General features: G+C 43.0%; 1 long non-coding RNA gene across 2 annotated transcripts; it reads left to right on the top strand.

Moving 5' to 3' along the window:
- Positions 1–12,612: 12,612 nt before the first annotated feature.
- LOC145865800 (uncharacterized) lies at positions 12,613–13,648 on the top strand. 2 transcript variants are annotated; one of them, XR_014383100.1, is made up of 2 exons: positions 12,613–12,982; positions 13,295–13,648. It is a non-coding gene; the product is annotated as an uncharacterized LOC145865800 (long non-coding RNA). The 2 variants fall into 2 exon arrangements; XR_014383099.1 differs by having other exon boundaries at positions 12,613–12,986.
- The last annotated feature ends 1,137 nt before the right edge of the window (positions 13,649–14,785 follow it).

Below are 14,785 nucleotides of genomic sequence, written 5' to 3'. Positions count from 1 at the left end.
CAGAGGGAGGTGTTTAGTCCCAGGGTCCTTAGCTTAGTGATGAGCTTTGAGGGCACTATGGTGTTGAACGCGGAGCTGTAGTCAATGAATAGCATTCTCACATAGGTGTTCCTTTTGTCCAGGTGGGAAAGGGCAGTGTGGAGTGCAATAGAGATTGCATCATCTGTGGATCTGGGCAGAATGCAAATTGCAGTGGATCTAGGGTTCCTGGGATGATGTGAGCCATGACCAGCCTTTCAAAGCACTTCATGGCTACAGATGCGAGTGCTACAGGTCGGTTACCATAGTGCTCTTGGGCACAGGCACTATATATGATGGTCTGCTTAAAACATGTTGGTATTACAGACTCGGACAGGGAGAGGTTGAAAATGTCTGTGAAGACACTTGCCAGTTGGTCAGCGCATGCTCGCAGTACACGTCCTGCTAATCCGTCTGGCCCTGCGGGCTTGTGAATGTTGACCTGTTTAACTTCTCTAGGGTCGAGGGCAGTATTTTGACGTCCGGATGAAAGGCGAGTCCGTAGTAAACTGCCTGCTACTCAGGCTCAGAAGGTAGGATATGCATATTATTAGTAGATATGGATAGAAAACACTCTGAAGTTTCTAAAACTGTTTGAATGATGTCTGTGAGTATAACAGAACTCATATGACAGGCAAAAACCTGAGAAAAATCCAACCAGGAAGTGTGGAAATCTGAGGTTTGTCGTTTTTCAAGTGATTGCCTATACAGTATACAGTGACTTAGGGTTCATTTTTGCACTTCCTAAGGCTTCCACTAGATGTCAACAGTCTCTAGAACGTTGTTTCATGCTTCTACTGTGAATAGGGAGAGAATAAGAGCTCCTGGAAGAAGACGACTGAGAAAATGACATGAGTTCAGTGGCCCACTCACGTGAGAGTTAGCTGTGTTCCTTTTCTTTTTTGAAGACCATGGAATTCTCTGGTTGGAATATTACTGACGATTTATGATAAAAACATCCTAAAGATTGATGCTGTACATCGTTTGACATGTTTCTACGAACGTAAATAGAACTTTGTTTGACTTTTCGTCGTGACAGTTTGCGCGCGCTTCCTGCATTTGGAGTAGTGGACTAAGCGCGCAAACAAAAAGGAGGTATTTGGACATTAATTATGGACTTTATCGAACAAAACAAACATTTATTGTGGAACTGGGATTCCTGGGAGTGCATTCTGATGAATATCAAAGGTAAGTGAAGATGTATAATGCTATTTCTGATTTTAGTTGACTCCAAAATGGCAGGTATCTGTATGCTTGTTGTTGTCTGAGCACTGTACTCAGATTATTGCAAAATTTGCTTTCGCCGTAAAGCTTTTTTGAAATCTGACACAGCGGTTGCATTAAGGAGAAGTGTATCTATAATTCTTTGAATAACTGTTGAATATTTTATCAACGTTTATGATGAGTATTTCTGTACATTGATGTGCTCATTCACCGGAAGTTTTGGGAGGCAAAACATTTCTGAACATTACACCCCAATGTAAAATGGGGTTTTTGGATATAAATATGAACTTTATCGAGCAAAACATACATGTATTGTGTAACATGAAGTCTTATGAGTGCCATCTGATGAAGATCATCAAAGGTTAGTGATTAATTTTAGCTGTATTTCTGGTTATTGTGATGCCTCTCCTTGCTTGGAAAATGGCTGTGGTTTTTCTTGTCTTGGAGCTGTCCTAACATAATCTTATGTTATGCTTTCGCCGTAAAGCCTTTTTGAATTCGGACAATGTGTTTGGATTAACGAGAAGTGTATCTTTAAAATGGGATATAATAGTGAATTATGAGATTTTAATTGTTTTGAATTTGCCGCCCTGCTATTTCACTGGCTGTTGAATAGTGTGTCCCGCGGGTGGGACACTAGCGTCCCACATACCCCAGAGAGGTTTAAAAGGTCTTTCTCACATCGGCTGCGGAGAGCGTGATCACACAGTTGTCTGGAACAGCTGGTGCTCCCATGCACGTTTCAGTGTTATTTGCCTCGAAGAGAGCATAGTAGTTTAGCTCATCTGGTAGGCTCTTGTCACTGGGCAGCTCTCAGCTGTGCTTCCCTTTGTAGTCTGTAATGGTTTGCAAGCCCTGCCACATACGACGAGCGTCAGGGCTGGTGCAGTACTACTCGATCTTGGTCCTGTATTCACGCTTTGCTCATTTGATGGTTCGTCAGAAGGCATAGCGGGATTTCTTATAAGCTTCCGGGTTAGAGTCCCGCTCCTTGAAAGCGGCAGCTCTAGCCTTTAGCTCAGTGCGGATGTTGTCTGTAATCCATGGCTTCTGGTTGGGGTAGAGTTGAAGTCGGAAGTTTACATACACCTAGGTTGGAGTCATTAAAACTTGTTTTTCAACCATTCCACAAATGTCTTGTTAACAAACTATAGTTTTGGCAAGTCGGATAAGACATCGACTTTGTGCATGACACAAGTAATTTTTCCAACAATTGTTTACAGACAGATTATTTCACTGTATCACAATTCCAGTGGGTCAGAAGATTACATACACTAAGTTGACTGTGCCTTTAAACAGCTTGGAAAATTCTAAAAGATTATGTCATGGCTTTAGAAGCTTCTGATAGGCTAATTGACAATATTTGAGTCAATTGGAGGTGTACCTGTGGATGTATTTCAAGGCCTACCTTCAAACTCAGTGCCTCTTTGCTTGACATCATGGGAACGTCACAAGAAATCAGCCAAGACCTCAGAAAAAAAATTGTAGACCTCCACAAGTCTGGTTCATCCTTGGGAGCAATTTCCAAACGCCTGAAGGTAACCACATTCATCTGTACAAACAATAGTACGCAAGTATAAACACCCTGGGACCACGCAGGTAGGAGACGTGTTCTGTCTCCTAGAGATGAACGTACTTTGGTGCGAAAAGTGCAACTCAATCCCAGAACAGCAGCAAAGGACCTTGTGAAGATGCTGGAGGAAACGGGTACAAAAGTATCTATATCCACAGTAAAATGAGTCCTATATCGACATAACCTGAAAGGCCGCTCAGCAAGGAAGAAGCCACTGCTCCAAAATCCCCATAATAAAGCCAGACTACGGTTTGCAACTGCACATGGGGAAAAAGATTGTACTTTTTGGAGAAATGTCCTCTGGTCTGATAAACAAAAATAGAACTGTTTGGCCATAATGACCATCGTTATGTTTGGAGGAAAAAGGGGGAGGCTTGCAAGTCGAAGAACACCATCCTAACAGTGAAGGACGGGGGTGGCAGCCTCATGTTGTGGGGGAGCTTTGCTGCAGGAGGGGCTGGTGCACTTCACAAAATAGATGGCTTCATGAGGGAGGAAAATTATGTGCATATATTGAAGCAACATCTCAAGACATCAGTCAGGAAGTTAAAGTTGGTCGCAAATGGGTCTTCCAAATGGACAATGACCCCAAGCATACTCCAAAGTTGTGGCAAAATGGCTTAAGGACAACAAAGTTAAGGTATTGGAATGGCCATCACAAAGCCCTGACCTCAATCCTATAGAAAATTTGAGGGTAGAACTGAAAAAGTGTGTGCAAGCAAGGAGGCATACAAACCTGTCTCAGTTACACCAGCTCTGTCAGGAGGAATGGGACAAAATTCACCCAATTTATTGTGGGAAGCTTGTGGAGGGCTACCCAAAACGTTTGACCCAAGATAAACATTTTAAAGGCAATGCGCCAAATACTAATTGAGTGCATGTACATTTCTGACCCACTGGGAATGTGATGAAGAAATAAAAGCTGAAATAAATCATTCTCTCTACTATTATTCTGACATTTCACATTCTTAAAATAAAGTGGTGATCCTAACTGACCTAAGACAGGGAATTTACACTTGGATTAAATGTCAGGAATTGTGAAAAAATGAGTTTAAATGTATCTGGCTAAGGTGTATGTAAACTTCCGACTTCAACTGTATGTACGGTCACTGTGGGGACAACGTCATCGTCGATGCACTTACTGATGAAGCCAATGAATGATGTGTTGTACTCCTCAATGCCATCGGAGGAATCACGGAACATATTCCAGTCTGTGCTAGCAAAACAGTTCTGTAGCTTAGCATCTGCTTCATCTGACCACTTTTTTATTGATCTCGTCACTGGTGCGTCCTGCTTTAATTTTTGCTTGTAAGCAGGAAATGGGGAGGATAGAATTATGGTCAGATTTGCCAAATGGATGGCGAGGGAGAGCTTTGTATGCGTCTCTGTGTGTGGAGTATAGGTGGTCCAGAGTTATTTTTCCTCTGGTTGCACATTTAACATGTTGACAGAAATTTGGTCAAATGGATTTAAGTTTCCCTGCATTAAAGTCCCCGGCTACTAGGAGCACCGCCTCTGGGTGAGCGTTTTCTTGTTTGCTTATGGCGGAATACAGCTCATTCAATGCTGTCTTAGTGCCAGCCTCTGACTGTGGTGATATGTAAACAGCTACGAAGAATACAGATGAAAACTCTCGGTAGGTAGTGTGGTCTACAGCTTATCATGAGATGCTCTACCTCAGGCAAGCAATAGCTCGAGACTTCCTTAGATATCGTGCACCAGCTGTTATTTACAAAAAGACATAGTCCGCCGCCCCTTATCTTATCAGACACAGCTGTTCTATCCTGCCGGTGCAGCGTATAACCAGCCAGCTGTACGTTGATAGCGTCGTCGTTCAGTCACGTCTGCGTGAAGCATAAGACATTACAGTTTTCAATGACCCGTTGGTAGTTTGCTAGCAGAATGGAAGGAAGTTCGTTTTTTTTTTTTTTTTCTTCAAATGCCTATGAATTCTCAGAAGGTAGCCCGCGCTCCGGACCCTTTTTCTCAGCCTCCTCTTCACGCAAATCACGGGGTTCTGGGCCTGTTCCCGAGAAAGTAGTATATTGTTCGTGTCGGCCTCGTCAGACTCGTTAAAGGAAAAAAAGGATTCTGCCAGTCCGTGGTGAGTAATCAACTGATTCTGCCAGTCTGTGGTGAATAATCGCAGTCCTGATGTCTAGAAGGTATTTTCGGTCATAAGAGACGGTAGCGGCAACATTATGTACAAAATAAGTAAAAAAATAAGTTACAAACAACGCAAATAAACGGACAAAAAAAAAACAATCGGTTGAGGGCACGTAAAACGCCTGCCTTCTTCTAACGGCGCCATCTTATTTGTGCCACAATTTAGACTACAGATAGAACGTTGATCTAACTCCCCATTGCGATAGCGTGGTGCAATGAAGGAATGACGCAGTATACACAAATGGTCGCGCTATAAGCTCGAAACTTAATTGAGGAACAACTGTAGCTCTAGTCCACTTTCTATAGAGGGAAACAGTCAGTTGATGAACAAATACATTAATCAGATGGAAATTGATTGATTGCCTCTCCAATAGCACATGTTCAAGACTGGTTCCCGTGTGTAGGCATCTTCGTGGTCTCTTTACGAGGGTACGTTACGATTCTTGAGCCCTTTCACAAAAAGTGCACTCATATACTCCCCCTCGGGATTTAAAAGGTGTGAGGTATATGGTGGAAACTCCCAGCCATCCTTGCACCGATCCAATGTGAAGGCCAAAAATATCATCAAGGATAACAACCACCTGAGCCACTGCCTGTTCACCCAGCTATCATCCAGAACGCGATGATAGCGATTTTTCGGTGAAAGCACATTTTGCAATATTCTCAGTAGATAGCCCGGCATCACAGGGCTAGCTATTTAGACACCCAGCAAGTTTAGCCTTCACCAAACTCCGATTTACTATTACAAAAGTTTGATTACCTTTGGTGTTCTTCGTCAGAATGCACTCCCAGGACTGCTACTTCAATAACAAATGTTGGTTTGGTCCCAAATAATCCATTGTTATATCCAAACAGCGGCGTTTTGTTCGTGCGTTCAAGACACTATGCGAAAGGGTAAATAAGGGCGGCGAGCATGGCGCATTTCGTGACAAAAAAATTCTAAATATTCCATTACCGTACTTCGAAGCATGTCAACCGCTGTTTAAAATCAATTTTTATGCCATTTTTCTCGTAAAAAAGCGATACTATTCCGACCGGGAAAGCCTGTATACGTACAAAGAGAGAGAAAATAAATACATCTCGTGCGCGAGCGTGAGTCTCAGAGTACTCTGACCAGCCACTATCCAAACGCGATAATGTGTTTCAGCCAGAGGCTGCCTCGATATCATTCAGCTTTTTCCCGGGTTCTGAGAGCCTATGGGAGCCGTAGGAAATGTCACGTTACAGCAAAGATCCTCAGTCTTCATAAAAGAGCCAAGATGAACAACAACTTGTCAGAGAGGGCGCTTCCTGTTTGGAATCTTCTCAGGTTTTGCCTGCCATATGAGTTCTGTTATACTCACAGACACCATTCAAACAGTTTTAGAAATGTTAGGGTGTTTTCTATCCAAAGCCAATAATTATATGCATATTCTAGTTACAGGGCAGGAGTAGTAACCAGATTAAATCGGGTACGTTTTTTATCCGGCCGTGTCAATACTGCCCCCTAGCCCTAACAGGTTAAACAGCCATCACTAACATGGAGTGGCTGCTGCCAACATACTGACTCATCTCTAACCACTTTAATAATTACAAATTTGATGTAATAAATATATCACTAGTCACTTTAAACAATGCCACTTCATATAATGTTTACATACTCATCTCAGATGTACATGCTGTACTCTATACCATCTTCTGCATCTTGCCTATGACGCATGGCCATCGCTCATCCATGTATTTATATGTACATATTCTTATTCATTCCTTTACACTTGTGTGTATAAGTGAGTTGTTGTGAAATTGTTAGATATTACTGCATGGTCGGAACTAGAAGCACAAGCATTTCGCTAGGCTCATATTAACATCTGCTAATCATGTGTATGTGACCAATAAAATGTGATGCTTGTCAACGCATTAGGGAGAGTGAACAAGTGCACACTTCTGGGTGAAGGGAACAGAATCGGAAAGCTGCATGTGTCTAAGACCCATCAAAAAAAAAATTAAAATTAAAAATCACAAAACCAAATCAGTAGAGAGCCTTAACTGGAAACTTCAACCTTTCCTTAATACGTTAAACTGGGCTGGTTTGGGTCACATTTGACAGCTGAATCTCAATAGTGTAAAATGCCATAAAAAGTTGCACATTTTGAAGTAGATGATCATATGTCAGGAAACTCAGGTGTTCACTGGGCAGGAAGTACATGGTCCTCTCGATGTTCTTCACCGACCCAAGTGGGCCCTGGCCGACTCAATCCACATCATAACTGACGTTTTCATTCAGCCACATCATAACTGACGTTTTCAGCCACATATCAGTTTAGGAACTGACTTGGTTGGCTCTAATGGTCTACGGCAGGGGTTCTTAAACTTTTTCAGAATGGGACCCAAATTAGAAATGCTGTGTTTTCCTGGGACCCAAGCAAAATATGCAACTATACATAAATAAAGGTACATTTCATTGCCCTTATGCAATATAGACAAAACCTGTCTCAGCCTCCAGTATTTATGAGTCAGTCAGTCAGTCAGTCAGTCAGTCAGTCAGTCACTCTCCCTCTAATCCCTCTCTCATCCCTCTCTCATCCCATGCCATGCATCAGGACTACCTGGCATGATGACTCCTTGTTGTCCCCCTGGTCATGCTGCTGCTCCAGTTTCAACTGTTCTGCCTGCGGCTATGGAACCCTGACCTGTTCACTGCAATTACTATTATTTGACCATGCTGGTCATTTATGAACATTTGAACATCTTGGCCATGTTCTGTTATAATCTCCACCCGGCACAGCCAGAAGAGGACTGGCCACCCCTCATAGCCTGGTTCCTCTCTATGGTGGTGAGTCAATCACCACCTTCTGGAGACACCTGAAACCCCACCTCTTTAAGGAATACCTGGGGTAGGATAAAGTAATCCTTCTAACCCCCCCCCCCTACCCTCCCCCCAAAAAAGATATTGATGTGGTTGTTCCACTGGATATCATAAGGTGAATGCACCAATTTGTAAGTCGCTCTGGATAAGAACGTCTGCTAAATGACGTAAATGTATGTTTCTTCCTAGGTTTTGGCCTTTCTAGGGAGTTTTTCCTAGCCACCGTGCTTCTACACCTGCATTGCTTGCTGTTTGGGGTTTTAGGCTGGGTTTCTGTACAGCACTTTGATATATCAGCTGACGTAAGAAGGGCTTTATAAATAAATTTGAAAAACAAATAATGAAATATCCATATAAATATATATTAATGTTTATTTTCCCCCTTTAAAAAACACCCTTACATATCTGTCTAGGTTGGAACTGTTGCTGTTAAAATACAATAAATCATTTTCATTCTAAACTGGAATAAACAGATTGATCACATCACACAGATGTAGACCAACAAGCAGGTCTATTCTGGGCTCTGTTTTAGACAGTACAACACTGAGGTCATGCTCAGCCTTGAAACGGTTTCTGTACATTTAAGTATGTCAGAGTTGAACACCCTGACTAACATAGGTATGTGGTGCCAAACTGGACCAGAACATCTACTGCTTTCTCAGTCAGGTGGGAGACCACTTCCTGCTGTAGATGAACAACCCAGAACTGTGTGAGTGTGTTTACCTCAAAAAGCATCTTGCTTCCATCAGTTTATTCCAGTTAAGAATACTAATTATTACTGTATTTTAACAGCAACAGTTCCAATCTAGACTAGTTTTCAACAATAATTTCTACAGTAAGATGTAGAGTAGGCCTGATCCTTTCTACAGCAAGATGTACAGTAGGCCTGATCATTTCTACAGTAAGATGTACAGTGGGCCTGATCATTTCTACAGTAAGATGTACAGTGGGCCTGATCATTTCTACAGTAAGACGTACAGTAGGCCTGATCATTTTTCATCTTCAACTGTACTGTTACTAGGGTTGCACATCAGTAGCTAGCTGGCTTTGGTGAATGTTACCTATTAATTGTGTACAAGGCCAGGGGATTGTTTGAAAGAGAAACTCATATCTACTACTATGAGAGTTAGTTAGTGCTCCCTTATTTCTGCTTATCATCACCTGTTAAAAAATGACAATAATTCCTTGCTAGATGACTTACTTTTCCACTGTTGAAGCAATGTTTCCTGAAGCATTCTGTCCTGTTCTGAAAAAAACTCTGGGTTTACCACCATGTTGTGGATGTTTGGTCAGGACGTGTCGTTTTATTCATTTGTTCGTTATGAGAGACTCATTAGTAAGCACTTCCCCGCACAAAACACATTGTGGGCGCTCCTCGTTATAAGTTTGTATGAAAGAGAGAAACTCATCGGTGTATTGGCGTTTCATGACGATTGAGCTCAGTCAGAACTTGTCGCTAGCATGAGTCCATTTGATGACAGCAGTGAGTGATGGCGAGTGGGAATGACAAGTCAGAGGCAGACAGCGCATCATCTTCTGATGAACCACAGCGCTGCATCGTGTGTGTCGCGGAGTGATCTTCAAGAAAACTGCAGAACAAAAGATCTGGTAAACCACGAAGCCGGCATCTCCCACTGAGCAGAGTGCAGATGCATTCACAGGCATCTCCCTCTCCCACTGCTGCCAAACTGAGCAGAGTGCAGATGCATTCACAGGCATCTCCCTCTCCCACTGCTGCCAAACTGAGCAGAGTGCAGATGCATTCACAGGCATCTCCCTCTCACACTGCTGCCAAACTGAGCAGAGTGCAGATGCATTCACAGGCATCTCCCTCTCCCACTGCTGCCAAACTGAGCAGAGTGCAGATGCATTCACAGGCATCTCCCTCTCACACTGCTGCCAAACTGAGCAGAGTGCAGATGCATTCACAGGCATCTCCCTCTCACACTGCTGCCAAACTGAGCAGAGTGCAGATGCATTCACAGGCATCTCCCTCTCACACTGCTGCCAAACTGAGCAGAGTGCAGATGCATTCACAGGCATCTCCCTCTCACACTGCTGCCAAACTGAGCAGAGTGCAGATGCATTCACAGGCATCTCCCTCTCACACTGCTGCCAAACTGAGCAGAGTGCAGATGCATTCACAGGCATCTCCCTCTCACACTGCTGCCAAACTGAGCAGAGTGCAGATGCATTCACAGGCATCTCCCTCTCACATTGCTGCCAAACTGAGCAGAGTGCAGATGCATTCACAGGCATCTCCCTCTCCCACTGCTGCCAAACTGAGCAGAGTGCAGATGCATTCACAGGCATCTCCCTCTCCCACTGCTGCCAAACTGAGCAGAGTGCAGATGCATTCACAGGCATCTCCCTCTCACACTGCTGCCAAACTGAGCAGAGTGCAGATGCATTCACAGGCATCTCCCTCTCACACTGCTGCCAAACTGAGCAGAGTGCAGATGCATTCACAGGCATCTCCCTCTCCCACTGCTGCCAAACTGAGCAGAGTGCAGATGCATTCACAGGCATCTCCCTCTCCCACTGCTGCCAAACTGAGCAGATGCACTTCGCCAAATCCATTTCAGTAATTAATCAAATAATTATAAATTGACTCTGACACGTCACGACACACCATTAACAAGTCCGCGACCGACCCATACTTTAAGAAAGGCTGGTCTACGGTAGTGTTACACGGTATACCGAAACGTTGATACTTTTTCAATAGTAGAACATGAAAAACGATTTGGTGCTAGAATGTGTTACTTTCGGCACTTCTATCAAATGTGTCTCACGGTTCAAGTCTGTCTGTCTGGATGGCTGACTGGCTGTCTGTCTGTGACTGATAAGCAGAAAGGGTCTGGAGGTGTTTTACACTAACTCACCATCATCAATGATCCAGTCATCGTCCTGCCTCTCTCACCATCCGAGAGTTCCTCGTCCACCCCTTCATACACACTGGTCAAATCTGCCACCTAGACACAGCACACACATCAAAACACGGCTATAACACATACTAGACAACTTGTTCACTAAAACACACAGATTAAAAGTGGCGAAACTGTTAACACACCTGTCAGAACAGGGCTTGGACAACGAACACACACACACACGACTCTCACCTCGTATTTGACCTTCTCTCCCTTGGCTCTCTTGAGCTGCCAGACCACAGTCATCCCCTGAAAGCATGTTCAGGGCAGGCAAGTGACTAGCTGCTTTTAGCCAGGCGGGTGTATTTACATACACTAGCGTTACTTACTATTGTATTGGGTTGCACAAGAACAGTCTGTGGGAAGCCAGAAGTTAAATAAAATGAAAATAAATTTAAAAAATCCATTGGTCATTATGACTGGGGAATTTGAGACAATATCTAAAGTAACATATTATACTGAACAAAAATATAAACGCAACATGTAAAGTGTTGGTCCCATGTTTTATGAGCTGAAATAAAAGATCCCAGAAATGTTCCATACGCACAAAAACCTTCTCTCTCCAACTTTGTGCAGAAATCTTTTTACATACCTGTTAGTGAGCATTTCTAATTTGCCAAGATAATCCATCCACCTGACAGGTGTGGCATAACAAGAAGTTGATTAACAGCCTGATCATTACACAGGTGCACCTTGTGCTGGGGGACAATACAAGGCCACTCTAAAATGTGCAGTATTGTCAAACAACACAATGCTACAGATGTCTCAAGTTTTGAAGGAGTGAGCAATTGGCATGCTCACTGCAGGAATGTCCACCAGAGCTGTTGCAAGAATTTTATGTTAATTTCTCTACCATAAGCCACCACCAATGTCATTTTAGAGAATATGGCAGTACATCCATCCGGCCTTACAACCGCAGCCACGTGTAACCACCAGCCCAGGACCTCCACAACAGACTTCTTCACCTGCAGGATCGTCTGAGACCAGCCACTCAGACAGCTGATGAAACCGATGAGTATTTCTGTCCATAATAAAGCCCTTTTGTGGGGAAAAACTAATTCTAATTGGCTGGGCCTGGATCCCCAGTGGATGGACCTTGCTCCCAAGTGGGTGGGCTTATGCCCTCCCAGGCCCACTCCCCTTCCCAGTCATGGTCCAGTGTGGCTCAGTTGGTAGAGCATGGTGTTTGCACGCCACGGTTGTGGGTTCGATTCCCACGGGGGACCAGTACGGGAAAAAATGTATGAAATGTATGCATTCACTACTGTAAGTCGCTCTGGATAAGAGCGTCTGCTAAATGACTAAAATGTAAAATGTAAATGTGAAATCCACATTAGGGCCTAATGAATTTATTTCAATTAACTGATTTCCTTATATGAACTGTAACTCAGTAAAATCGTTGCGTTTATATTTTTTGTTCAGTATATTAAAAGGAGACTTTCCAAACGTGGGTCTGTTGTAAACTGAGGAAGTTTGGAAAGTCTGTTTAATAATACATTTCTTTAGATATTGTCTCAAATTCACCCCGTCTTAATGACCAACCGCCATGGCACAGTAAGTTGAAATGGAACTTGGGGAGGCTCCAAGATGGCAGCTTGAACGCACACTTCCTACCGACTTTTGAAAGATAGTGAAAAGTGTATTATTTTGAACTACCAAACTAATACTTTGCTTGCTAAAAACACCAGGTTATTGATGATTTAAGACTATATTTTCCAACATGTCACAGCGCGCTGACAGAAAGAGACATCTTATGGCTAACTCCTCAGCTAGTAATGCTCAGGCATCATCCAATGTCGTTACACAAGAGGCAAATGCTTTGATTGACAACTGCCACAACTATACTGGTCTGACAGACTCTGACACGTATCGTGTCAGACGAGGATTTTCCTTCTTCGCCTATAACCCCAAGTAAACCTCCAGCTTCCAAGAAAGGCATGTTTGAACTGGGCCCAGATGCCACTGCCAATAATGATGTTATATCTCATTCCAGGCTCATCAATGCAATGTGCGATGCCTTAGAGAAAATGGTTTGCGACAACTCAATGAAAATCGAGGGCTTAAAAAAAAAAGTTGAAATGAAACTTCTGACTTCCTGTTTCGGTGTAACCCAATTACAATAGGAGCAACGCTAATGTAAACACACCCGCGTTGCTAAAAGTAGCTAGCAAGGAAGCGACAGACCACTTTCTAAAATGTCAACATCACAGAGTAGCTAGCGAGCTAACTGTAGGTAATTATTCATATTACGAACATTCAGTGTAAATGTAATGTAACTAAATCGAGTAATTCTGGAAAAGTTAACTGGCTAATAGTTTCTTTGTTGTTAGTGAGAGCTACTGTAACGTTAGCTGACAGCAAGAGCTTGCTGGCTAAGCCGTATTTGCATGTTCACTCTTGTCTAGCTCGCTAACATGCTTGCTTGTTTGTTTGTTTACAGTAACTTTCCATTCAGACTCACTGCCGCCTGGATTGTCCTTCTTTGTGTTAGGAGCCATTGCTATTTATTGACAACCTTCATCTCTCTCTCTTGGTACACAGCTCAACACAACAGAAGTTTCCGCGCCAAATATTCTTTCCGGTGAAAGTCATTTCCAGGAAATGACGCAGTATGAAAGCAGCCAATCGCTGGGATTGTCGAAGCTGGTCCAGAGAGGAAGAGGCGAAGCGAGAGGATTTACTCCGCTCGAAATCTGTCCACGAAAATAAAACCACTAATTCAAGAGTTGTATGGAGGTCAATGAGAGAGTGTAGAATTTGGTCAACAAAAAATGTAATTGCTGCGTGATGTTTATTTGATCGAATAGAAGTTCCGTAATGGTTAGGTTGTTAAGAATGCACTGATATAAGTGGACTCACCTGGCATTTTGCCAATTAAAAACAATACGACTTTAATACGGAGTTCTGCCTATTTGTTCACACGCATGTCTGCCCTCTCATTGGCTAGAGTGATCCCATCTTGTCTCGCCTCTCCCGTCTGGCTTCCATCTTAGAGGACATGTATTTCCATTGTTTGAGCGGTCTCTTTTCAATATATAATCTTTGGCTTGGCACTTGGTAGAACAATGTGTGTGGTCCAATGTCCGCTTGATGGCAATGTTGTTTCATCGTCGATGTAGGCTAGTACGGTAGGCCTACACTGTAGGTTACAACCTAGTTAACCTTGAATGCAATTTACAATGTATTCATCACTTTATTAGTCAGGGATCTGGACTGTAAGGAATGTTGGTGATGGTGAGTTAAAGTTTGTTTATTGCTTGTTTCATCATCAAGAACACTCGTGCTCTCGAGCACATGATGCCAATACGCACACCATCTCTCTCTCTCTCTTTGTCTCGCTCTCTCTCCAATTCAATTCAAGACGCTTTATTGGCATGGGAAACATATGTTGACATTGCCAAAGCAAGTGAGGTAGATAATATACAAAAGTGAAATAAACAATAAAAATTAACAGTAAACATTTAACATACAGAAGTTTCAAAAGAATAAAGACATTACAAATGTAATATTATGTATATAGACAGTGTTGTCTCTCTATCTCTTTGTCTCGCTCTCTCTCTCTATATATATATATATATATATATATATATATATATTTATATATCTCACTCACTCTCTCTCACACACACAGTCCAACCTCCGTCCATGACCCGTATCTCCCACCTCTCTTTTGACAAGTCAGGGAACATTTCTCTGAAGAGAGGCGAGGCCTCTCTACAGATGCTTTGGCTGCAGAAAGTGTCGCCTTTTTATCGCAATGAAGCTTGTTTCCATGGTGACCCTGGCGGGACTCTGTGCGGGCACAAAAGAATCCCCTGTCCCAGATTTGGAGGATGAAAGCGCGCTCGGGTTTGTGGGACACGCAGACTCATATTGGCACAGTGGTTCTACAATGCGTTCAAACATAAGTCCTACAAAAGATCCATTGTAGGCCATGCAAGTGCAGGTCTCTACTATTCATCTTTGTTCTTGTTTTTGGATTATTGAAGGAATTAACACAGACAACGTTGTCAACGTGTGATAGGCCTAGGC

The sequence above is a fragment of the Salmo salar genome, chromosome 29 (assembly GCF_965601325.2).
Source record: "Salmo salar chromosome 29, fSalSal1, whole genome shotgun sequence".
NCBI classification, from domain to species: domain Eukaryota; kingdom Metazoa; phylum Chordata; class Actinopteri; order Salmoniformes; family Salmonidae; genus Salmo; species Salmo salar.
Note: the sequence above shows the minus strand (reverse complement) of the source record. Positions and strands in the feature narration are given on the sequence as shown.